Here is a 27208-nt window from a genome sequence, read left to right as displayed (position 1 = left end):
CGAAGCAAGTGAAGCCCACTGCGAAAAGCCTTGACAGTGTCTGTTGACCTTTCGCAAATTTACCACCCAATGCACTGCACATTATCCACCCACAGTGACCACACGTATCAGCCGGTGAAGCGTGGCGTTGGTGTAGACGGGATGAATTAGACGAACGTTTCGCCGGGTGCATGCGATGTGAAGTAGCAACAAATTATTTGGTGGTGTTTCCAAAGTACCGAAATACGAGGTTAATCTCAAATTTTATTGTACGAATACTTACGTCTTAAATTTAATAAACAAAATATCGAAGCGGAACGATTCAACACGCAACTGTGCGATGCATTCGTGAAAATCAAGCGGAAATTAGTTTGCACAGCTACGAGGTGGTACGCTGTTATAATATATTCCTCCTCTATTGGGATATCGGTGTGAGGGTGGAAAACATCAGTCATGCGCAACTATATAAATAAAAGTCGGATGCTTGTAAAATGTCCAAACTATGATGATGGGCTATGGATTGTTGCTGCAATATTTTAAAATTATAGGGTACTTTTCTGAGAATATTGGCAAGTTGAAAGGTACGAAAAACTTCATATCCACGCGTTCGCGAGTTTTGTTCAGAAGATATACGATATGTTGATTTTTTTGTATGGGAATTTCGTTGGGGTTGGGCCACTTTTTAACTTTACCCTGTATCTCTTGTTTGTATTCGAATATTAGCAATGTTGCTTGGACAGTCATAAGAAACTTGTAATTAGGGCGAATTGTTGCGTTTCGTAAAACAAAAGTTATTACCAAAAAGAAAAAAACAAAAATGTAGTTAACCCTCTGGAGATCGCACAAATGGCTCACTGAACGAGCAGCCGTTGTTCCCCTAAGACGATTCGCTGGATGTTCAGAGCGGCGTGCACTCAGTGCACTAGCGCGAGTGACGGAAGCTTAAGCTTGGGCCATTGCAGTCAAAAGGTAAAAATTAGAACACTCGACTCGAGTTTTGATTTACTGGTTCCTGAGAACGAAGTAAAAATCTAGAGAAAATTTTCAATAGGACGTAAGTAACATTGAGAGCCTCTCTTTGTTTACTTTCTCTTTCGTTTATTACGACGTCATTACAACACTTTGCACTAATTTTCCAGTACATATCGAAAGCCGACGGTTTTTACTAGAATATTATGCAAAGAGTAGAGTAGTAAATGTTGAAATTGCCGAGTAATGAACAGAAGAGAAAGACCCCAAAGAGAATCTCTCATTGTTACTTACGTCCTATTGAAAATTTTCTCTAGAAATATTGACACTAATTTATAGGCATTCCGTCGAGTAATTTACGAAATAATGCGACACTCTTCCTAATAGGGCATTACCTTATATGGTGGGGGTACGACCGGATACATTCTTATTTGGTTGGAACATGTTCACCCAATATCTAGCATAGAAACCAAAAATAGTCAATAATTCTGGTGAATTCAATAGTTTAGGAAGTAATTATCAACTTAAATAATTCAATTTGGCCATAGCATTTTTGACACGCATGCGCAATATGGTGAATTGTCAAGATAGAGCGAAGTTATTGTTCAAGGGCCCCTTTTGACACAAAAGCAATTTTTCAAAAGAGTATTGAAGTTTTTGCATGCATTGCTTTCAAAAAATATTTTAACGATTACCGTATTTTGTATAATATACACTGAAAAATAAGCCTGATTTCTCCTCTTTCCCAATTGAGAAGCTAAAAATCGCTCCGCTGTAATTACGGGCTACGTAAACAAATCTACCCGTGTGCCGCTTTGCCTGTTAGTCAACGCAAAATTTCGCTCCTTTTGCCTAGTGTGTGAAACGTGACCAAACAATGGCCCTTTCTACCGTTCTCACATTCATGTTCACTTTCACTTCACCTACACGTCACTTCACTTGTTTCTACCTATTACCGTTATCACCGAAAGTGAAGTGATGAAAATGAACACCGTGAAGTGAGAGTGACAGTGAGGTGATGTTCGGAATAACCTTGGAGAGTTATTCATGATTGCCTGCTTTTGTCGCTTCCTTTTTTAGCGGAAAGATGTCTGTAGGAAATTTTGTTTGTGTTGATGGATTGTGCTCTGATACCGACAGTGAAGAGAATTATTTGTTAAAAGTTAAAGTTCACATATTTATTTTACTTTGGAGTAATTTCTTCCTAGGTAAGTGCTCTACTTTTATACTTTTGTTTTTGTGATGACTAATTCAATCAAAACTTCATTTATGTTTGCATGGTTAGCACATCGCCAAACTGTCCAGAATGTACGGGGGAACCGGTGCCAATCCGGTGGTCCGAAATAACAATGTTTCCGTACGACAGCGAGTGTTTGGCGTTACAGGTTTGGCCAGGACGAAAGAGAACTTCTAACCCTCGAGGTGGGGAAGGTTCAGGATTGACCATCATTAAAGAAGGCTTTAGTAGTAAAATTACAATGGGGGGATGAACCCAGAGCAGCGGACTTTCCGGCGTTACCAGGTGAGTTTTAGTGAACAAGCTGATGTTGAAGAAATTGTTCAATCTTTGCTTTACTTTCAACAGGAACCACTAAGTCAAGCATAAGAAATCCGACGGATACGAACGTACAGTAAATTTGAACGCTATGTCAGCCAAGCAACGGAGTATGGTAGAAAGTTTCCAGCGTAGTGTTCAAGGTGGGAACAGTCGTTCCCCCGAAGGGTGCAAAAGAGCGTGTATTCGGTGAAAGCCTTTTCCACACTGTCCGAATCCGGTGTCAAGCCGGCTGGTCCCGTTAAACCTGCCCAGTGGATTGTCGCGAATAAGGTGAACTCGTCTTCATTCTCACTTGGATGTGGTGAACGTGAATACTCTAACTGGAAAGAATTCGGGCGGAGGTGGGGATAGCAGTGGAAACAACTAAGACAAGAATGACAGCAATATTATTGTCAGCACTTATCAATAATTATAACCAAAAATGGGGGAATAAAAGAACGTAAAATCGTTTTATTAAATAGTGCAATGTCCATTTGAAGCCTGTTTTATAATATTATTATTTAGAAATGTTAGGTTGAAAATGTTAAATTATTTGGATTATTAAATCTTTGATTTTATGTTTAAGTAAGATTTAATAGTTATATTTTTTCCTGTTAACATAGAAAAGAGGACTGGTTGTGATATGAAATGATTGTCAACCTTTTTTCGAACTTCCTTAAACGGATATTTATTTAAAACGTGTGAATTCAGAACAAGGAGGTTGTACAACAGCTTTTGTCAAAAATATAATTAAGGAAGTAGATAGTAATATAATGCTCATAATTGTAAAAATATTCACTCGTCGTTACTATCATTTTTGTCAATCATTGGGTAAAAGTATTGGTCGTCATTACTACCAATTGTTCGTCCCATTTCGAAGTTAAACTTCAACATTTTATACTACAGCAACTGCAGCAGATATTGCAACTGCTGAGTTTTTTGGTTTTGGCTGTCCAACATAATTTGCCCTTTGATTTGCGAGAATATTGGGCGTATTCGGCTACATGACGTTAGATCTTGTTGAGATCGTCAGTATGCTTTTCGAAGAGAGCTTTCCGGAGAGTACCCTTGGTTGCTCGTTATCATTCATGTCTTGCCAACTGACTTGTTTTAGGTTCTGCGTTGTCATGCGTTGGTCTAACCTGAATTTTGCTTGAATCATCTTTTTGTTCTTGGACTGTTGTACTGTGTGATGATGGTGTTCCAAAAACAGAGCCTAGGTTAGAAAAAAGTGTTATTTATGCTAGATAAATTCCTAATTGCTCGAAATTTTACCATTGTGATTAACCGTTCTCTCAAGTACAAGGAGGCGATTTAAAGTTTTCTCTAAATCATTGAACGAGTGCAACGTATTTGACCCACCGTCAGTGGCCGTTAATTCACCTTTATTGTGTTGCAACTTACGTTTCAGATGCTGTTGTTTGTCGGCCCAGACCTGAGAAAAACAGCAAGCAAAACAAAAACCAGCATAAAATAGAGCATTTGTATGCTTCAAGAATAATCGAACCCAGCAAATAAATTTATAGAACAAACAATACAATTAGAACTGCCCAACTTACCTTTTGCCAGGCTGCAACGGCACGGGTGGGAGAAAACAAGCTATTCAGCGAATTTGTAACAGTCCACCAGAGAGAAGTAACCGATTCCCTCGAACTTATATATTGGCTGGCCTCTAGCTAGTTCGGGATTGTTGACCATAAACCAACGAGGCAGGTAAATTGTCGCTTTTCCGTCTTTTTTCTGCTAAAAAGTGTACAAAGATTAACAAAAATAATAAAAAACAATACAGAATTCAAACTTTAAACTTACTTCATTCTGCGTGACTGCTCTTCACCTTTGAAAATGATGGTGGAAAAAAATACACGAGAAGTGTCATTTTTTTCGACAAAGCGATCGTGGCGTGACGTTCATAATAACACCGAGTTCATTCAAGTTGTCACTTCGAACTCTTACATATTTTATCACGAAGGTGACACCCGGAATAGGGTGCTGATCACTTCACTTCGTTTTCACCGTGAAGTGATACCCGTAATAAGGGCCAATGAGTGACAATGCAAAGTTATTAGTTGATTCCCCGATTCGGTCGAACTGTGTTGCTAGTGACTTTTCAAAATGTCCGGTAAGACCATCGATTCGTGCAGTGGAGCAATTGTTGAAGGTGAACATGAAGTTCAACTTAGCAGAAGGTAATGCTGTGCAATTTCACCATCTACGCTATGAGATATTGATTATGTTCAAAAACATTAACCCACAAAAAGTCAATGGGTCTCAGAGGCCCAGCTAGTTACAGTTATCTAGTTTCAATGAATTTGTAATTTGAAATACGAATAATCGAGCATTTTCGGGCTTTCGATTCTCTCTCTGATAAAACGACAAAAAAGAGGCTTTTGATTGCATTGTTCATAGGAGCGATGCTTTTTGGTCACCATTTTAGCTTGCCTTTTTGAGGGTTAACCAAGCAGAATCATTTGCTTCGCAGAACAACTTCACACACGTTGTCGAATGTAATCACATTTTATACAGCATCCCAACACACATAGACAAAGACATTATTGAAGTTGAGCTATATGACCTGACACCGCGTAATAATCCCACCGCTATCAAACAACTCATTTCAAATACGGAGAAATGGATACCGTTAAGGAAGATACTTGAAGGAAACTCTTCGCAACAGCGTACGTGTGGTGAGAATGTGTTCGACAAAACCTATTCCCTCCTACCTGACCATCCAATGCAAATTTTTGACCTGCGTGCTCCAATAAATTTCTCGCGAAAAAATCTTTTGCTTCGTCTAAAATTCCGCAACTGTGAGATGCATTTTTTACAGTGTATACTTACCGATTAGTTGTTTCCACCAATCGCTCCAACTATTTTTTTTATTTTTGACGAAATACCGCTTTTGTGTTGCGAAAAACAGCGAAGAACGTAATCGAACTTCTGTGACTTAACCACCAAAATTTTCCACCGAACGCAGCGCCATCTATATTTCATTGTTCGCATTCTCAAATCGGCACACATTATGGCAAGTGCATGCTATCACTGCGCAAAAACCGTCAAATCGGACGACGACTTTATCGATTGCATGGGCTTTTGCAAAAATGTAGTGCACATGCAATGTGGGAAACCACTTAACAAGCCGTTTTTGAAAAAAACTTGCGGAAAACCCGAATTTATTTTGGATGTGCAATGATTAGGTTAAACTGATGAAGTTCGCTCGCTTTCGCGAAACCGTTTCTTTACTTGGATGTGTTATCGCTGCCATCGCTGGGAAAACGAATGTCGTCTGTGCCGAACTAAAAGCCGAGTTATCCAAAAATAGCCAGCAAATTTCGCACCTCGCTAGAAAGGTTTCAACAGCTACTCCAGTCCGCCCAACCTCTGGTACCTCCTCTCGGCCACCTCAGAAACGTCGTCGCGAGGATGGCTATAGCAATATTCTTGTTGGCGGTCGAAAGCTAGTCGTTAATAGCTATATTGTTACGGTTCCACCTCCCGCGCCGTTACTTTGGCCCTATCTTTCTCGATTTCATCCCATCGTTAGCAAGGATACTATCGAAAAAATGTCCAAAGAAGAACTAAATTGTAACGAGAAGATAAAGGTTATTCCGCTTGTTAAAAAAGACATAAACGTCAGTACTTTGAACTTCATATCCTTCAAAGTTGGAGTTCACCCAAAGTACCGTGATGCAGCTCTTAACCGGATAAATGGCCGCAAGGCATACTGTTCAGGGAATTCGAGTACAGCCGTACCCAGAACATTTGGAGCCCGCCTACTGATTTTCCTCCGCCTCCAGAAGAAGCATGTACTTCTCTAATGCAACCCGGCCCATCAACGACTCTGCAGAAGACCCTGCAACGATTAACAATGCCACTATACCAAGCTACACCGCCATTGTAAAGGAGTGTCGATGCCGATCGCATACTGGGACGCAACGCAGTTGATACTATGGAAGCCCTCGATCCCGATAAAATTGTAACGATACCACTGACTCTCGCCATAAGCTGCTACCATCCCGTTCCTGCTCTCCACATCAAGCCATCGGGTTTCAACGCATACTAGGACGCACCGCAGTTGGCACTATGGAAGCCCTCGATCCCCCCGCCACAGTCGTGCAATTGCAGCCAGTGATCATCAGTCGTCCCGGTCCTGTGTGTGTGGGATGGGTAAAAGGGTCCTCCAACCCGTCACAAATGACAAGTATACATCTTATCCGAACACTTCAAGCTCTGATGAATTCTTCGCTTCCAGTATTTTGCCTTTTACTCCGACATCTTGTGATCAGATTTCAACCATTTCTCTCGCCGACGATGATCTTCGTATTTTGGGGCGCGACGCAGTAGATTCGGGATGCCTCGAACCCCTACCACAGTCGACCACGCGACCATGAGCCGTTCCGATATTGTTCGTGGGATTGACGAAAGGGTCCTCTGATACGCTTAAATCGGTAACATAGCTTCACTCTCTGCTGAACCTGATCCGTCCTCCAACGACATCGAGGATTACTAACAGAATGTTAGTGGCTTAAATTCATCAACGGACAGCTATTAGCTCGCGACCATGGGCTGCTGTTACGACGTTATCGCCTTAACCGAGACGTGGCTCGGCAACCGTACTCTGTCTCGCCAGGTGTTTGGTTCAACATTCGATGTCTACCGCTGTGACCGTAACGCTCTCACCAGCCACAAGACATCAGGTGGTACTGTGCTTATCGCTGTTCGCCACAGCATAAAAGCCCGAGTGATCAACGATCAACGGTGGGCGAGCTCCGAGCAAGTGTGGATATCAGTGAAGCTTGCCAATCGCAATCTGTTCCTGTGTGTCGTGAATTTTCCACCTGACAGAATTCGTGATTTCAGCCTGATCGATGTACATCTTTCCTCCGTTTCATTCACCACCTCGATTTCCGTCCAGTCTGACGAAATTGTTATACTGGGTGACTTCAACTCACCTGGCCTTACGTTATGCCAGGCAAGTAATGGGATTCTAATATTGGATATCGAAACATCTGCGCTTATCAATAATGCCAGTTGTATTTTGGACAACTACAACAACGCAACTCTTCGGCAAATTAATAATGTCACCAATGAGAATGGACGTACATTGGACCTCTGCTTTTTAAGTGCCCGGGACTACGCTCCGTACTGCTCCGACTCCTTTAGTCCAGCATGTGCATCATCATCCCCCACTACACCTTGTATTCGCTGATAACCTAGGAGTGAATTTTGAAGACATCTCAAGCGCTATCGTCTACGATTTAAAAAAAACGCTGACCACGACGGCATCGTTAGCATGCTGTTGGATATAAACTGAGACGAAAATCTTAACAATGACGACGCGAACGAAGCAGCGATGACGTTTTCTAATATTCTTAACTACCTAATCGACAGTCATGTGCCCAAACGAACAATCAGTACCAATCAACACCCTCCCTGGCATTCAACCTTCTCTGGACGATTAAAAAAATGCCAAACGAGCTGCATTTAAAATATTCTCGAAACATAAGACGCTTGCATTACAAAACCACTGCTTTCAACTCAACCACGAATACAAACAGCAAAGCAGACGCGCCTTATTTAGACACCAGCGAAACGTCGAGCGTCAAGTGAAATCTAAGGCCAAGTCGATTTGGAAATATGTTAACGAGCAGCGAAAAGAATCCGGGTTACCATCATGTATGTCATTTAGTGGAGTTTTAGACCACCGACACTAAGGAAATTTGCCAACTGTTCTCTGACAAATTTTGAAGCGTTTTTTCCAACGAGATCCTTCCACCACAACAAGTCGCTGCCGCCGCCAATCTAACTCCTTCTCTAGGACGCACCATCAGCCGAATTTGTTTCGATAATGCTGCCATTCTTGCAGCAAATTCCAAGCTGAAAGCATCTAGTTCCCCGGGCCCAGATGGCGTTCCTTAGATTTTTGTCAAAAAGTGCATCACCGAGCTTTTTGAAGCACTTCGGCGAGTCTTCGTGCTATCACTCGCTACTGGAACATTCCCTTTCTGCTGGAAAGCAGCGCACATGTTTCTAGTTCACAAAAAAGGAAACAAATCGAACATTGACAATTATCGGGGAATATCGTGTTTAAGTGCGGTATCAAAACTATTCAAGCTGGTTGTTTTAGACACTATTTTCTTTAACTGCAAACACTACATTGAAGACAATCAACACGGTTTATGCCTAAACGATCGAAAACGACCAGCTTTGCTCTCGTTCACATCATATGTACTCGATGGATTCGCTGACGGGTTGCAAACCGATGCTATTTACATGGATCTATCTGCGGCCTTCGACAAAATCAACCATGATACCGCAATAGCGAAGCTAGACAAACTCGGTATTCATGGACAACTCCTGCGCTGGTTTCGTTCCTACCTCGATGGAAGCGAAGACTCCATATCAAGAAGACTGGCAACTCTGTCCAGAATCCGGAGACAGTAACAGCAACGCCACTTGCGGGTAAAGGTGGTACTTTCCATAGTGATGCACACACACATATACATTTTTACATAAAGCTTCCTCCCTTCTTCCAATAGAGGCGGTGTAACCTCTGTCGCTTCTCGTTTGTATGGGGGAAGGAAAGAGATATCAGTCTTCTTGATATGGAGTCTTCGATGGAAGGCAACTCAAAATCAGCATTAAGGCCTATCTATCTGCACCACTCTTCGCTACATCCGGCATCCCACAAAGAACCCATCTCGGTCCAGTGATATTCCTCATCTACTTTAATGACGTTGACATCAAATTACAAGGACCCCGCCTTTCTTTCGCCGACGACATGAAAGTTTTTCGGCAAATACGGGATAAAACCGATGTCGAGTTTCTTCAGAGTGAACTGGAGAGCTTTAATACGTGGTGTGATCTAAACAGAATGGTTTTAAACCCGAGTAAATGCTCAAACGAGTATTCCAAGATACTCTCACGTCAAGGATCTCGGAGTCATCATGGATTTGGCACTAACGTTCAAACCACATACATCATCCATTGTGGATAAGGCATCAAGATAGCTTGGGTTCATCTTCCGAATAGCGAAAAACTTTAGGGACGTATAGTGTTTAAAATCACTCTATTGCGCGCTGTATCCAGAGGGACTGCTCTAGAGCCCAGTTCCTCTCGGACATACTATCGGCCAGGGTGGAATGCCCTTCAATCCTAGGACGCCTGGATCTTCAAGCTCGCGTTCGGCTCTACGCAATAACTCTCTTCTGCGAGTCCCGTTCAAGAGAACCAACTATGAGCACCAGAGCGCGTGTTTTTAACTTTGTGGCGACAGCTTTTGACTTCAACCTGACGAGGAATTCAATAAAAGCCAAAATAATGTCTATTCTAAAATGTAATTAGGTTAAGCCACCACCACTGGGGCCAAGAGGTCTGTTGGTGACGGTACAACAAATAAACAAACTAATAAACATACAAAATAAAACAAGTTTTAAGCATTTGCACCTGCAAGACCATTCCAGTCCTACATAGATCCGAGCTATCTTCATTACAGTCAATTTCCCTATTTAACACTATGCCTGATTCTAATTTCTCCCCAACAAATCCACCAGAAGTAGTCAGAGTGAGAACGAAACATAGCTAGCAAACGAATGGGAAAGCCGATCTGCGAAAAGCAAATAAACGTACACATTTTCTCGGCCAAGTTCAAGGCAAACTAGCGTACATATGGTGTAGCGTGGATCCATCATCAGCTTTTTTTCGCAATACGTTTGGGTGTAATCATCATCGTAGCCACCGTCATCGTCGAACGGTCTGAGCGAGAGCAGAAGCACGATCATTGATGTTGTTTTTGTTTGTCGACTTACACCCCTACTGTTTGTTGTTGTTGTCGTTGTGTTGTTTGACTCGGGAAATGCTTTCCCGTCTGTCTCTCTTCTTTCGCTAGCGAGCTGAGCGCTGCAGCGGGATGTGTACAATTGGTAATTTTCAAAATACGGAGTGACGTGCCTCTTTTTTCTCGTGCCTATATATGAATTTGCAGTATGGATAACATAACCAACGTGTGTGTTATTTTCGGACAGGTTAGATAATCTTATACCTCTAGCTATGTGTATACAGTAGACCTATCAGCTTAGTTGAATGCTACTCAACTTCAGACGCTTCCGATTTGAACATTCAGTTCAAACCAACAAACTATTAGTTCAATAAACGGAAGGTAATACTGAAACATTGTTTTCATCAGTAGACCTGTCTTTATAATAGATAAAAACACAATAGACAAATATACCGCCTGACATAATACATATCTATATTACCTAATGCAAATTGATTAGTTAAATTTCGGACACCAAGATAATATCAGCAATTTCCACATAATACAACAAAACCGATTACTTATTTCAGAAAATAAAAAAAGGAAAAATCCGTATCAAAACTAACATATTCGATGCTATTCTTGGACCCGAACATAGGTTGCTTATTGTATCCTTAGATATGTTAGTGCCGCACTTCTGCGTCTTCCCTTGAAATTATTGAATCCATTTGCTTTACTCTTAGTTTCGAATATGTTCTGCATAATCAGGGCCTATTTTTTGTACGGGCGAAGTTTTGAACAGTTGAGTGGCTTGGGTAATTTGACACGTATTAGACCGTTTGTGCATTATGCCATTCCAGGACGGATTGTGCATAGTAACAAGAGGCCAAAACAGAGCGGGAGTGAAGTAGCATCTGATTAGTGAGAGCGACCACTTATGCAGACATTCTTCTTCTTACACATATTTTGAATAGTGCCGGTAGAGTTGAAATTTTTGGATTTTTGGCAACAGCTACCGTATGGGCATATGTAATTTGGACAGCTTAGTTAACCGGTATTACTCGGCAAAGGCATTATTTTACATAGCAGTATAAAAATCCAGACCTGGAAGCTATTGGCCTACGAACAGATATGTTTCGTCGTCCATTATAATTCAGGATTTTTTTGCAAAAAAATGATGAAAAGCTCTTTAGCAGTTTTTTTTGCAGGGAAATTTTGCTTATCACCACAATTTGCCACAATTTTCGACTTTGTACGCCTTCAGTTCATGCCATGACTTATTGTACATAGGAGTTGATTTGCTAACTTTGCGAAACATATTTCGAACTGAAAGGTTGGGTATGTTTAGTAAGTTTGACAAGTAGGTTTAGAATATGGAAACAACAAATATCACTTAGAGTCGATTTATTCACCCTCGCTCAACTTTCAAACCAGGTTCACCAGTATAATTAAACCTTAAGCGCTTAAGCTTAAGCGCTAACGAGGGTGAAGAAATCAACCCTTAAGGGATTACATCGCTGTATTCCACGAATAAAGGCATTTTAAGGCAATTTTTATTGACGCAATAATGAGGTTAATGGAGACTTTGTAAAAAGTGACTTATAACACTAGTTAAGCGACCGAAAACAAAAGTCGCAAGGACAGAACATGCTTCGTAAAACCCGCTTCAAATATATTAGAATTTAAAAACCGGATATAAACTTCAAGAAGAGTTGGATAAAAAAACCTTCAGTATAAAAACCGAAAAAAAAATGTATCCGATTTTTACAAAGTAGTTTTTTAACAGACTTTTAATCTTGAGTGTCATGATATACGGACGATCCTGTGAACGATTTATTTATTTTTATCTGGTTTTTAAACTAGAGGTTCATCCTTGCCGAGTTGTACAGGTGACCATTTTTTAAGCGATTCTTATGCTGCAGGATCTCTGTTCAATTTTTAAGCTTGAAGTTTGTTTCCAATTTTTATACACTAAGGTTTTTTTTACACGGGGGATACGTGCCGTGTAAAAACCGTGTGAAACAAACCGCGTTAATTGCGAAATCCGTGTAAAAAACCGTGCTAATTTCGAAAATCGTGTAAAAAACCGTGTTAATTCCGAAAACCGTGTAAAAAACCGCGTTAATTCCGGAATCCGTGTAAAAAAACCCGCGTTAATTGCGGATTCCCTTGCAAAAAAAACCGTGTAATTCCGAAAACCGTGTAAAAAAACCGCGGTAATTCCGGAATCCGTGCAAAAAAAACGCGTTAATTTCAAAAACCGTGTAAAAAAAATACTGCGTTACATTGAATGCAAAAGACTTTGAACGATTTTTGAATTTTGTTTGCACGGATTTCGCAATTACATACCACGGTTTCTGCATTCATTCTAAGTCTTTTTAAATATGTACAAAGGACTTAGAAGATTGTTGAACAATGTAGACGAATCTTGAAGATTGAAGTCGGCACTTCAAGGATATGGGTGTTTTCAGAACAGGATTAACGTCTAGACGCCAAATGTCGATGCCTGACATCATTTTGAAAACTAAGATGGCACCTTTCGGTTAAGTGAAATTCTCTAAAACCCAATCAATATGGGTATTGTCGGAACGGGCTTGATGAGTGTATAATAGAGATCAATGCCCGAAGATATTTTGTAATACATGATTACAACTTCCGGCACAGGAAAATTTTTATATAGCTCAGACAATATGGAATGTTTTGGAACCGGATGACTAAGCAGTCATCCGGTCTACATCTGAAGCCATTTTAAGACCCAAGATTTCAACTTACCGAAAATACATATACACTAGGTTTTTATTTTACACGGGTGATACATACCGTATAAAAAGTGCAAATCACCGCGATAATTGCGGACTCCGTGTAAAAAAACAGTGTTAATGCAACTACAAAATGTGCAGTAATCACGGTTTTGGCGGAAACAATCTATATTCTTTTGAAAGTAAAAAAAACTTAGAAAATTACAGAATGAGGGATAACGACTGGTCTTGGAGATTCCTTTTGAAAATCAAGATGGCGACTTCAGGTTCAGCGGAATTCTCAATAATTCAGTCAATATTAGTGCTTTCGGAACGGGATTGGCACGTAGATGCCAGAGATCATAGTCAGATGGCATTTTGAAACCAAAGATGACGATTTCCGATTTTGTGGATAATAATAAAAAAACCTATGAGAATTTTCGAAATGGGATTAGCGCGATGTCTAGCCCCTAAACCATTGTTCCTTAAACCAAATAATAATTATTTTATCAATTCTAATGGATTGGATTTAGCCCGGTCTGATTAAGTCAAATTCTTGGGTCTAAATTATGACTGAAATCTTACTTTTATGCATAAATACTAAAGAAATTCAAGCAAAACGTAACAAATATTTGAAAATGGCGAAAGTTATTAATCCGAAAACCACCACCACTGGAACCGTTCCAACAGCGCTTAGAAAAGAAAAACCAACTTAATTCACCTAGCAGTGAGATGAGACATTTCTTACACATATCACTGTTGGAGCATTTATTAGTTTGCAGAATTTACACGAAGTAGGCACACTACAGTTTCTTGTCTGCACGAATAAAACCTCGAATAAACTGAATAAACTATCAAAAATCAATAAAACGAACAAAATAAAAAAAAGAGCGAAAAACGAAAAAAAGGCTTTCAAATTCATAAAATGAATAGAAAGATTAATATAAATAAAATTAATTAAATTAGATTAGCTTATTAAATGGAAAATTAGGCAATATTTAAAACTAATAGAATAAATTAAATTGACTCAAACTAACAAATAAATAAATTATTGAAGAAAATAAATTATCATGAAATGAATCAAATGAATCAAATGAATCAAAGGAATCAAATATATCAAATGAATCAAATGCATCAATTGAATCAAATTATAATTTGATTAATTTAAATCAAATTAATCAAATTAATCAAATTAATCAAATTGATCAAATTAATCAAATGAATCAAATAAATCAAATGAATCAAGTGGATCGAATGAATTTAATGAATCCAGTGAATACAATGAATCAAACAAAAGAAATGGATAAAATGAATATAATGATTGGAATGAATGAATTGAATAAAATTAATAAAACAAAAAAATATGAATTGAATAAGATGAAAACAAAGGAATCATATAAACAAAACAAATAGAATTGGTAAAATGTAGGACAAAATGAATTAAATAAAATTAAGCGATGTTAAAAAGTTATAAATTTATAGAAAAAAATAAATTGTGTCAAATAAATAATTTCGATGAAATCAATAAAACTGAAAAATAGTCAGATTGTTAAAACGAAGAAACTGAATAACATGTATGAACTGGAATAAAAATGAATAGAATGCATAGAATGAAAACAGTGAATAAAATAAGTTAAATGAATGACATGACATGCACGAAAAAATAAACTGATCAGAAAGAATCCAAATAATGAAACGAATAAAATAGTTAACATGAACCCAAATGAATAAAATTAATAACAATACTGAATGAAATAAATAATTAACACGCAATGATCATACACTTAAATTATTCAAATATTCAAAATGAATAGAATAAACAATACGAATGACTTCCATGAAATGAAGAAACTGAAAAAATTGACTATTTAGAATGAAATTAAAAATCATTTTTAATAAAGTAAATGAATAAATAAAATTGTACGAATTTGAGAACCATTGTATCAGAAAGTTATGAATTGTTTTTGAAAATCCCATTATCTGAAAAATAGCTAAATAATATAAAATGAACTTTCTAGGGTTTCGATTCTTTTTTGTTTTCATCTTTTCGTTTTCGTTCTTCAATTTCTTGACGGCGTGGTTTAAGATTATCTGGTGATTCTACTTCATTGATCAACCTTAATTAGGCATCAGGAACCTGGAACGTTCAATTTGTTTTGGAATCCAAAGTTTTCTTTTTGGTCACATATTCCCGAGTAATTGATTTTTGTACAGAATACGTAAATACATGCAATTCGAAATAGTAAAGCAAGACAAGGTCACATGTAAGTCCCTTAAACAGAGAATTTCTTTTAACCGGAAGTCGCCATCTTGGTTTTCAAAATAGCCCTAAATATTTATATCGGACGTCCACTCTTCAATCCCGTTCCAAAAATATCCATATTGATGGGGTTTTAGAGAATTCCATTGAACCGGAAGTAGTCATCTTGGTTTTCACAATGGTCTTAAACATCGATATCTGACGTCCACTCATCAATCCCGTTCCAAAAATACCCATTTTGATGGGGTTTAGAGAATGTCTTTGAACCGGAAGTCGCCATCTTGGTTTTCAAAATAGCCTTAAACATCTATATCTGACGTCAACTCAACAATCCCGTTCCAAAAACACCCATGTTGATGGGGCTTTAGAGAATTCCTTTGAACCGGAAGTCGCCATCTTGGTTTTCAAAATGGCCTCAGACACGGCGTCAACTCGTTAATACTATTCCAAAAGCAACCAAATTGTTGACGTGCTAGAAGGAACCCTTTTCCACTTTTTCAAAAATCTTTAGTCTTTGAATAAAAGCAAAATCCGCGCAAAAAACTTGATTAAAAATCGTCTAAGTCATTTGCCTTCAATAGGACTGCGAATAACCGTGTTAATTGCAAAATCCGTGCAAAAAAAAACTTGATCAAAAATCGTCTGTCTTTTGCCTTTAAAAGGACTTGGAACATTTTTGCGTAATCCGTGCAAAAAAACTTGTTGAGAAATCGTCTAAGTCTTTTGCCTTTAAAAGGACTTATAGGAATATTGTAAAAAGCCGTGTAAAAAAACCGTGTAAAAAAAACCTTCGTGTATTCTAATATATTTGAACGGATTATACGAAGCATGTTCTGTCCTTGCGACGTCTATTCTCAGTCACTTAGTTGTGAAGCAAAAAACAGTTTTTGTCATGTAACTTTGTCTGAAAATGGCGGTTGCGCAGCATTTACAGCTTAAAACTAAAACTTTTTCGATTCCTCGTAACAATATCAAGTGATGTACGTAAATTTTTTTCGATATTTTGATTTTTCGCGAAATTGTAAACTTAAAAAAATAGTGAAAACCACATAAAAATCGACACAAAATTGTTAAAAAATAATATTCTTCGTTTGTCACTGGTGAAATCATTTTTGAATATACTATAAACATTTCAAAATGATCAAAAACGATTTGTTCGAGTTACGTTTCTGACCAGATCAAAATATGTGGTTTCGAGAAAAGGGCGGTTAAAATTTTCAGTACGCTCGGGGTATTAATAATAGGCGTTCCTGATCAGAATTAAATAACAAGAATGTGCTACTAAATTTCAAAATCAGTTACCTATTTCTGCTTGCATTTACCGAAACCGACATTCAGATACAACGCCTCCCTCATTCATTCACTTTCCAACTGACCGAAATTTCATGCAGAATCGAATGCTTGAGTGCAGAGGAAATATTAATTCATTCGCCAACCAAAGCATTAATTTGTTATTATGTCGACAGTTTGAAGGCAGAAGTTAGCATCTTCTACATTTTCGAGCATAAGTGAACTGCGTAATCTATATCTGGTGCACTTTTGATCAATAATCCCTGTCAGAGATAGCATAGAAACAAAATTCACTTTGCTTCTGAAACCGAACATGTCCGTACCTGAATGCGCTGCGTCGGGAGAACGAATGACGAGGGAAACGAACCAAAAATTTAATTCATCGCAGCGGGAATGAATTGAATTTCGTTTTCTTTCAAGTTCACGCAGGGACGTCAATATTTTTAAGCTCTGATTATAACAAAACACAATTTTTGTAACATATTGTGTTATAAATTAGGTCGCGTTAGTAGTTAAAATTACAGAAATTTATAACAAGTAACAATGCGAGATATAGTTTTGAAATACTTCTGTTATGTTTTTCTGATCGGGTTGCGGTAGAGTTTAGAATTTAAACATTTAGTTGCTATTATTGTCGCCTTCCATTTTTGTACAACATTTTCAAGACTCATTTTAGACCAATAACAATTTTCGATTTTTTTAGTACTACGCCGTGATGTAGCCCCTTAACTGCAAAAATATGCTACATCTAAATAGTAAACGACCAATTCATGCAAACATTACGGATGAAAAGTGACCATTTGTAGCTGAATAGTCAATATATTTAATAAGAAATGTAATGCAAACCAAAATATTTATTGATTGAATTTTATATAAAACAAATCGCATAATCGATAACACCAGAATATAGTAACACACATATGTGTATGCCGTATGCGTAAAATGGCAGTGTGGATCTTGCACAAATGATCTTAAAAATCAACAACAAAGAATCGAATTATCCTTTTCCTTGGTATGGATGGAGATTCCACTCAGTGGATCAAATCCGTCATCGTTGATTGGGGGCCATTACTTTTATTGACAGAAAAATGGTAAAAAATGCGCTAAGACAAAGTTGAAAGTCATTAATTTTAATAAAGACTGATACATGCGAGCCTTCCGAAGAATGCAAAAAGCTCCTCGAAATAGCAATCGGTAAGTGCCAGTGGTTGGGCAAGTGCTCATTTCATTACCTACATTGTTTGCTGGGTTGCCGAGTTTGTACAGATTCGTATGCCCGCGTTAAGTGGAAGAATTAAGTGCATCGAATTGCAACTTCTGAACGAAGTTCATTGCACTTTATTTCATAGAGGCTGTATGGTAACACATGTGGTATAAAAGAGTCTATCGCATCGATGATCTTGTAAGCTAGCGTTAAAATCTAAAAATCTTTTAGGTTGGTAACATGTTTGCAGTTAACCTTCTCAGTTTGAAGATGATTCGATATGTTTTATCTATAGTTGCAAAATCTCTCCGCGTGATGGTTTGTTCTTTTTACGACCCAACTGACCCACACGTTATACATACATAACAACGTAGTGGTAATATAAATCTGGCCAAACATTTATAAGACATTATATAAACATCAGATCATGCGCTTCTTTTTTCGCGTTAAAAAATAGAGGAATTATGGGTTATTCATTGAAGCCTCTCATAATTGTAGTACTTACTTGGTATTTCTTGCTCAAAACAATGAAACTAAACAATTTTAAATTTACATAAATATATCTTCAATATAAACGAAAAAACTGGAAAAATAAAGCAATCGTAACTGTCTCCGATTTTCTCTGGAAATTGCGTGCTTTCGTGATAAAATTATGACTTTAACATTTTATTACAAAATATTTTAAATCGGTTACGCCACATTATGGAATCAAATCAAAACGATTTTTTCTTACATACATACATGCATACAAAAAACCTTTCGCTTTGAGATACAGAATGTCATCCTTGGTTAGATGACTGCCACTGTGTATTAAATAGTGCACATATCGATACATTTCAGATGACCAATCAATACCACCTCCTGTACTAACGTTTTCGATCCATTTCTAACCAGTTTTCACATTGAGCACGAGAAACAGTATTAGTGGTTTTTACGTGTGCTCCAACAGCACATTCCTCTAACTGACTAATGCCTGGATCAAGGAGGAGCGACCATCTGCCTTGTGGCAATGATTTGATGGAAAATCGACCATTGCACAGAGGAGTAATTGAAACAAATTCCTGGCCATTTTTTTATTTTTTTACAAACCTTAAAAAGCCCACTGTATAATGTGGCGCAATTAGGAATATATTGAATCTTTTTAAACATTTTATTCTGAATTTTAATTATAAAATAGTTACATTATACGGTTAAATTCGGAAAAGTTGCTATAGCTATATTAAAAAAACTTGTCAGCTATCCAAATAACATTCAAATAATACGACAAAAGAAACTGCGCAAAAAGTAAATTCCGTCCCGTAAAAAATGTAATGTAGCGACGTGACGTGTTCATTTTAGAATTTGCTGTTCCTTTTAGTTTTAGGATTATTATTGAAACCGAGGTGCAAAAATTTAGCAAAACTGACAGGTAATTAATAACTGTCAACGAATTTGAAGAAAAATTAGTATAACAAAACTAACATTATTTTACAATTCAATTTATTGATTGATTGGATTTATTGAAGGCGGCTTTAAACTAGCCGGCCATACGCCGCTTTACCGTTCAATTGACTTATAAAAACAACGCATTTTCAAATTTATTCAGTCTGTAAAAACTGTGAATTCAACTCTGCAACTCTCACTTGGTGATTTACACGTTAATTTGCTTTCTCATGCTTAATCTGCTATCTTGGTTTATTTTGCTCTATGGGATAAACTATGATACACTGAATCAAAACGTTGTCATACGGGGGTTACTGCGGACCCCCATGGATAAACATCGATTTTGTATGCTATCAATATGTTATTTTCAGTTTGTTAGGAAACAAAACGTGAAATTTCAATATGCACTCGGAAATATATTTTTCTTCGCGGACCCCCAGCAACGACTTCACGCCCCCCAGGGGTCCGCGGACCCCAGGTTGAGAATCACTGGTCTAACGTATATATGTATACTTTAAGCACTGTTGCCTAACGTATGTATGCCTTGATTTATGCCTAACGCCGCGCACGCAATTAAAACATCAGCTAAATGGAAGAACGGTTCATGTGAACTAGTTCTTTATACAGTCGGGAATGGTTCTTCGAAACGAACTGTATTGCCCATCTCTCTCTAGTATACAGCACCTATTCACTGTCGAAAAATGTCACGCGGCGGTGAAATTCAAAGCATTTTCGAGTGAACACTCTCAGATTACTCTGAGAGCGGATTTCGCTGAATTGGTTGTTGAAACATGTTCAGAAATGAACCTGAAAACGCTCGAAGGGTGAGAGGGTTCACTCGAAAACGCTATCAGTGTGTGACGTTTGTACATACAATATGCAGGCATGTGGTGCCTCAAATTGTTATCTAGATTGTTATATACACATATAATTTTGGTTTGGCGCTGCCATTAGAACGGACAGCCCTAGTAACAATTAAGGTTTCATGGCACTCTTGAAGCCTTTCTTAAAACATAGAATGCACATGTAGTGTGCGATACAACTAGAAATGTTACGTGGAAAAGACTCAATGACTTGAACGATCAAAGCGTTTGCTGATCTTCTTAAAGCAGAAGCTTTCAATAATCGCATTTTCTTACGAATTTTTCTTTTTAAATGACCCCAAAAAAGTTAGAGCGGATTTACTTTCCCAAAAATATAGACGACAAACACAAAGAGCATTTAAATTCAGTCATGGTTTTGAAGTGGTAGCGCACACCACATCACCAATCACCACTAACGTGCTATCACGGATTGAAACCGACTTCAACAAAAATCAAAATATATTTTTTCAAAAAAAATAAGATCATAATCTTGGGCCAAAGATGGACGTTACATTGATGCCGTAGACGTGTATTTCAAGATATTAATTTCCGTATCAGTTCGGAAAAAGTAATTGAAAATCATTATTTTTATCAACACTCCAGATATAATCGCTCTTGTTTGATTACAAAGATGTTCTGATTTTTTGTGACGCATGCTGTGTATGCCGATTATCAACTCTGTTTCTCCATACAAAGCAATCCTTACATTACAATCCCACTGCGGAAGTTTCGCCTCCTGTTCCAACAGGCTTTGCAAATGGTTCTCAGCGTACAAGACAATTGCAGGATTGGTACTATGATCCTAGTACCAATGAGATTCTTTTCTATTTGGTGATCGAAAATACGGCGGCTGGTCTTTAAATCTTGTGCTACACTTCCTTTACCGCTCGATTGAGGCGTCTCAGTGTGAACGTGAAAATCACGTGAAATTGACAGCTAGAACTGTGCGCAACTTCAAGCTGGAGACGTGCAGGCTGATTATCAGCAATTCAACGCTTTACGATTCATTAAAGCTATCAGTCACCCAGCGAATCATGGCGATTGCAACATGCTGAAGGGCGATGAACTTATTCTCATACTACTAGAAAACGGTCTGATTTATTTTCAAAATAATTTCAATTTGAAGCTATATTATCATTATCCTTTGACATAATAAAGTATCAATATACTGTTTCTTATCCATATTTGACAAATAACACGCAATGATTGGCAAAAATGAAAACAAATGTTTTAGATGTCGTCTACACGCAGTAAAGAACATCATTACTTCGGACTAGTCTGGGTTTGCTGTGTGTCGGCGCTGATTGGTAAAATGAAAAAATGACAACAGTTTCACGCAGTGCATGTAGATTTTTTGATCGTGTCACTCACACTGAATTTCCTCACTGGCTGACTAATTAGATTCCACCGTACCTTACAAATCGTAGTGCTTCGGTGCGACTTGGTACTACACTCTCAGCTCCATTGCACATTACTTCGTGCGTTCCTTAAGGGAGTTATCTCGGAACTCTTTCTTTTTGAGCTGTTTGTGAACGACATGTACGCAGATGATCTGAACATGTACCGTGTTATAACAACTAAAGTAGACTGTTGCGCATTGCAAAACTTATGTTGGGCGGTGAAGAATAGTAGCCTCGGAAGCTACCGGAAGTCCGCTTTGAAGTAAGTCTCATCATCCATGATGAGACAATGAGACTTCGTCAGCATCTGGGTGTACAGTTCCGGGTCCGTGACTTTCCCACCGTATCTTGCTGTTCGTCGCGATTTGGAGCCTCTGCACTTTGTACCTATGTAGTCCCTCCCGGTCCTTGGCTCTCTGTGCGGAAGACTTGGATAGATTCATCTTTTTGGCCACAACCCTGACCGAAGCATTTGATTTTGAATTTTGTAAGAAATTATAGATTGGGATTCCGCCTAAACGCTTTCACTACACGCTTGTGATCCTAATCTCTAATAGAATATCCATTCTGACCGCATTCTCCCTCCGTTGGATGCTCAGAGTTTGGTACACGGAAACGCTCCCGATCGCATAGCAACTAATATATTAGTCGAATTTCTGAAATCGATTGGTTAAAATTTGGTACAGCTAAACGATTGTTGATTTTTCTAAACTTTCATTTTTGTTTTTGAATGAACAAAACAGTTGCTGAAACAACTAAATCATCTAGTTGAAAATGTGATGCTGTCAGTTAGCAAAGACACACACCATCCGAATCAGCTCATCAAATAGCTGTAACAACTAATATAATTGTCGATTTCAAGATTGGTGCGAGTTGAAACTGAAAACCAAGATGGTTGTTTCAAGCAATTGTATTATTGAAAAATATCCCAACCAGTTGTAACAGCTAACGATTTTGTTAATTATAAGGAGGATTTGTTACCCAGTAATAAAAAGCCAAATTATCTTCGAAGAAGTTTATTGCTATCATATCAATGGCTTGATTTATCCAAACGCGTTGTATCACTAGGAAATATAAATATTAACACTGTTCAGCGCCAATACGTTTACATTAATTCTATTTTATAAAAAAATATATAGCATTGACTTTCTATACGAATTATGGTTCCATGTTCCACTAGATTCTCTATTTGCATGGAACAATTATTTATGCAATGATAGAATATACAGATCAATTTACTGATGGAGACTAATGTCCTATTCTAATGTCTAACATTTGTTAACATGTGAGAAAATTGGATGGCTGATTTGTAAAAACACATGAAACATACACACCTGGTTCCAGAAGATTTGCTCACGTTCGAACATCAGTCGAATCATGCAATTTGTTGTCTACCTGATGTATTATATAAAAATACTTCACAATAAAATTCACATATATATCACTAAATTAGGTAGGCACTTCTAAGTATTATAACTGGTTTATTAATCTAAACTTCAAAATCAAGCTCTTTTATGTTAGCCTCAAAAATTTTACAACATGAACATAGCGAGAAAACTGACGTATCCTTTTCAACTAAAGAAATGGTTAAATAAAATTTGCAAATTTTTGTTTCCTTTTTGCTGTCTTTATTTTCTGAAAACTGACAGCTTTCAAAAACAACTAATTTATTCAGCCAATTGATGATGCGAAAATCAACAGGACAGTTAGTTGAATCAACAATTTTTAGTTGAAACAGTCAAGACAAAAATCAAAAATTGCAATATTCATTTTTTGTGATTGCGGGGTTTTCCGTGTAGTAACGTTTCCCGACTCACCGTTGACTGCACAATTCCGAGTTGTTTTCCGATGTCCCGAAGAGAGTTGCGAATTTTCCAGGTGCTTGCACAAAACTAATTCGCAACGTTGCTTCTCGGGAGACGCTATTTTTTCAATTTTCGTAGAACTAACAGCGATAAAAAATGCAGTGTAAATATTACACTCTAAACTACTTCTAACAAAAAGAAAATACACAATGGGTTATTTTCTACAGCTTTTTTCCGTGATGAAATTTGATGTGGGACACCCTTTATATTTTTTTTTAATTTATGAGTTAGATTGACTGCACTTCTGATTTTTTTCTGTGTGCAGACATATTGTTTTGATTGTGGGCTTATCACGAAAACGAGCGGTCCATTAACGTTTCAAATCTTAGTACATTGTCACAAAGAGATCAAACGTTGCATTGGAACATACTTTTCTGGTGAATTCATTTATGATCAATTTACAATTCAAACACTTGGTGAACGATAGGATAGGCCTAGTACTATAATCCTGAATGATAATACTAGGCCTGTTCTAGCGTTTACCAAGTGCTTGAATTTTGAATTGGTCTTAAAGGATTCCCCAGTTCAAATAAAGGTGTGTTTCAATATATCATTTGGTATATTTGTGGCAGTGTAATGAGATTTGAAACCATAATGGACCGCTTGTTTTCGTGATTTTTGCTAAGCATTTGATCAATTTTCTGTTTTGAACAATTTAATATTGCCATTATCTTATATACTCCATTCGAAACCAAAAGGTGCCGTATATGGTGAGAACGGGCTCTACTGCTACGATAGACGCAACACCCTACATAATAGGAAGTAAATGAGTATAGGTGCTTTCGGAAAGGCGCTCCGAGTTATGTCAGAACCGAACAAGAAGAAAGACAGAACGAAATTATTTGAAAAATGGAAGCAAATCGTTCTGGAACGACGCGGAGCAACTTTTCGAAAGAAACTTACGTGTTAAGTTAGAATACTAATTAAGTGGCATGCATCATTCCCAGCTGATTTTCTGTTGCCGGCTCAGATAGTCAGTATGAGAAAAAACAAAAATCAAACTTTCGCACGTTGATGTAAAACCTGGGTAACAGCATACCCGTGCCAGTGATATTTTGTTTATGTTACGAAATGTTACGGTGAAAACATATGTTGGTATAAGGCGGAAACATAGGTTCGAAAGTCTAGTTAACATACCATTTTACCAACGGTGAAAATATTTCCAGCATCTATTTTATCAGCAACACATACCAAAAAAATCAGAAATTTATCGTTGACGTAATTTCAAACTTGCCATAATCTAACAAACCGTAATTGTAACATGTAAAATTAAAATCAAGCGTAAAACTATGTTTTTTTTATGCTCGTATATTTCATGGTCAAGAGACGTAAATTTACAAGATTTTTTCTAGGTGTGTAGTGTACACGCTCCCAGTAAAGCTTAGCCGGAATTGAACTGGAATTCTGGCTGGTTCCAGTTCGTACACGGGCTCCAGTGACACAACCGATTCTAACTAGAATCGGTTGTGTCACTGGAGCCGGAATACGAACTGGAACCAGCCAGAATTCCGGTTCATTTCCGGCTGAGCTTAACTGGGCTATATTGATGATGAAAATGATAACGTCTCCACCGTTGTGTTTTCAAGCAGTCTTCTGGAGAGACGCAAATCCTGCTAAGCTTGCTATTAGAATGGGATGTCTTCTAAACAGTATTGTTGTATGTATCTAGTGTGCATGATTGTTACATCGGAGCTGTTACCAATGGAGTTCATTTGAATTTTTAAGAATGGTTGCATCTTTAACAGACTAACCATCACTCGTAAGGCAAATTGAAAACGGCTGAACAATTTGAACAGAATCAAACCAATGATCATATCAAAACGAATTAGAGGTCTTGCGACGAAAACAAATGGGTTTTTTTTAATTGCAATTTATTTCGATGCAAATGGTACGAAGGGAGATGACAATTCGCTTCTTCTGAATGCCCGTCATCGTCAGTTTCCTACATACACAGAATCATTCTGTCGAAGCGAGCGGAGTCAAATTGAAAAATAAATGATAAAAATAAATTCACGTGTTGTTTTTTTCTACTTTCTTAACGCACGGTGTTCTGTTTTGTTTGATGTGACGCTCGATGCGATGTTGATGTTGTTTACAAGAAATAAAAAAGAACTCTTCTAGTGGATTTAAGGTTGTGTAAGTGATGGCGTGAAATTAGGATTCGAAATAGGCACAGCTTTACAACAAAATTAGATGGAACTTCTTAAAAGGAATGTGAATTTTAAATAAAAATATAGAAAAACCGTCTTTTGATAACAACGTGATGTGATGGACGTTGCAACTTCACATAAGAAAATGTATTTCACATTACTTGAGGTACATAACGAGAGATAGCGCAATACGACTAATAGAAACGAAGAAAAAAGGACATTTAAGACAGCCACCTTTCGCATGCTTTGGAGATTGAATATTTTGAGGTAACTGTTCTGGCAGCACTGTGTCACTTGCCAAATTGACATTCGATCGCCAGGACCCTGAACACCAATCGACGTGAAGTTTGCCGATGTGACAGATGTCAATGCAGCGGAAACCCAAGTCGAGAGGTGCTAAAACGTCAAAGCGACAGGAAACCAATTGTGGATTTGTTCGGATATGGAGAGGACTGTTCGTGCTAAAAGGAAACTAAATGTAAGAATTAATATTGAATTATATGTAACATTATTATTGAAATTACACCATTTTCTAGTTTTGAGCTGTTGCTAAAATCGGCACTGCTGCAAGAACCTTTTTTAGTCCGAACACCCGAACAAACTCAAAAATTTATTGTTCGTGATGGAGCACGCTGATTCGGAAAGGTACGATTGTGGATCGTGTACCCGACCCAACGGTGCTGACGTCGGGATGGTGGCATGCGATGCTTGCGGAGTATGGCACCACTACGCCTGTGCAGGAGTCTCCCCGGGAGTGGAAAAACGTCCGTGGCGGTGTTTGAAATGTCCACTCATGCCACTGCCCCTAGCAGCCGGAACAATTAAAAAGCAGACCAAAAAGGCTGAGAATAAGACTGCTGGAAAAAGTGAGAAGGGTAGTATTCTAAGTGGCCCTAGTTTAAAAGGACCAAACGTCACTGGAGCAACATCGTCGAGAGGAGCGGAAAAGAGCATCGATGAAACACCGAAGAAAAACCCGGGACTAAAAGTACCTGGAAACAACGGTAGGAAGTCGTCCCAATCAATCACTTCTAGCACCTTTGCTAGAGCCCAGCTAGCGCTACAGCGACTGGAGGAAGAGTGTTTATTAGAAGAAGCCAGGTTGGAGGAAGAGCGCCTACGGCTGGAGGAGGAAAGAATACAGAAGGAGAAGGAGCGGGCGCTTAGAGCCAAGGAGATAGAACCCCATGAAAAGTACCTAAGGGAAAAACGGGAACTCGAAGAACAACTGGACGTCGAAGACGGCGTTTCGCAAAGTAGTGTCTCAAGCGGAACTAGCAAAGCCAAGGCCTGGCTAGAAAATCAGCGCCGACTGAGACTTGCCAATTTGATCGAAAAACCGCAGCAGCCGGTGGTAGCCGACGAATTTGTGACACAGTCAGAAGCCGGAATAGCAGTCGCTGAAAAAGGCAAGCAGGTGGGATTAACTACAAATCAGCTGGCTGCACGGCAAATTTGGCCGAGAAAGCTGCCCACATTTTCTGGTGAGCCCGATGAGTGGCCGATATTTTGTAGCAGCTTTGAAACCGCAAACATAGCGTGCGGGTTTTCAGACGTTGAAAACATAATTCGTCTGCGAGAATGCCTGCGAGGTCCGGCGCGAGACGCGGGTATGACAAAACTTATGTTTCCGCACAGCGTCCCATCGATCATGGAAACATTACGACGTTTGTATGGCAGGCCAGAGATGCTTATTAAAAATCTGTTAGCAAAAGTTCGTCGAACAGAAGCACCGAAACTGGAGAGATTGGATACAATGATGGGTTTTGGGATGGCTG

At 38.3% G+C, this 27208-nt stretch overlaps 1 protein-coding gene and 1 long non-coding RNA gene across 5 annotated transcripts in view; both read right to left on the bottom strand.

Moving 5' to 3' along the window:
- The window catches only part of LOC131677800 (steroid hormone receptor ERR2), a 115988-nt gene that overhangs the window by 15073 nt on the left and 73707 nt on the right, over positions 1-27208 (bottom strand). The window lies entirely within an intron of this gene.
- Positions 44-8064, bottom strand: LOC131677803 (uncharacterized). The gene is made up of 3 exons (XR_009303427.1): positions 4045-8064; positions 3761-3920; positions 44-3701 (listed from the first exon to the last, which is right to left on the bottom strand). It is a non-coding gene; the product is annotated as an uncharacterized LOC131677803 (long non-coding RNA).

The sequence above is a fragment of the Topomyia yanbarensis genome, chromosome 1, assembly GCF_030247195.1.
Source record: "Topomyia yanbarensis strain Yona2022 chromosome 1, ASM3024719v1, whole genome shotgun sequence".
In the NCBI taxonomy this organism is placed as follows: Eukaryota; Metazoa; Arthropoda; class Insecta; order Diptera; family Culicidae; genus Topomyia; species Topomyia yanbarensis.
The sequence above is the reverse complement of the archived record's forward strand: the minus strand, read 5'-3'. Positions and strand labels throughout refer to the sequence as shown.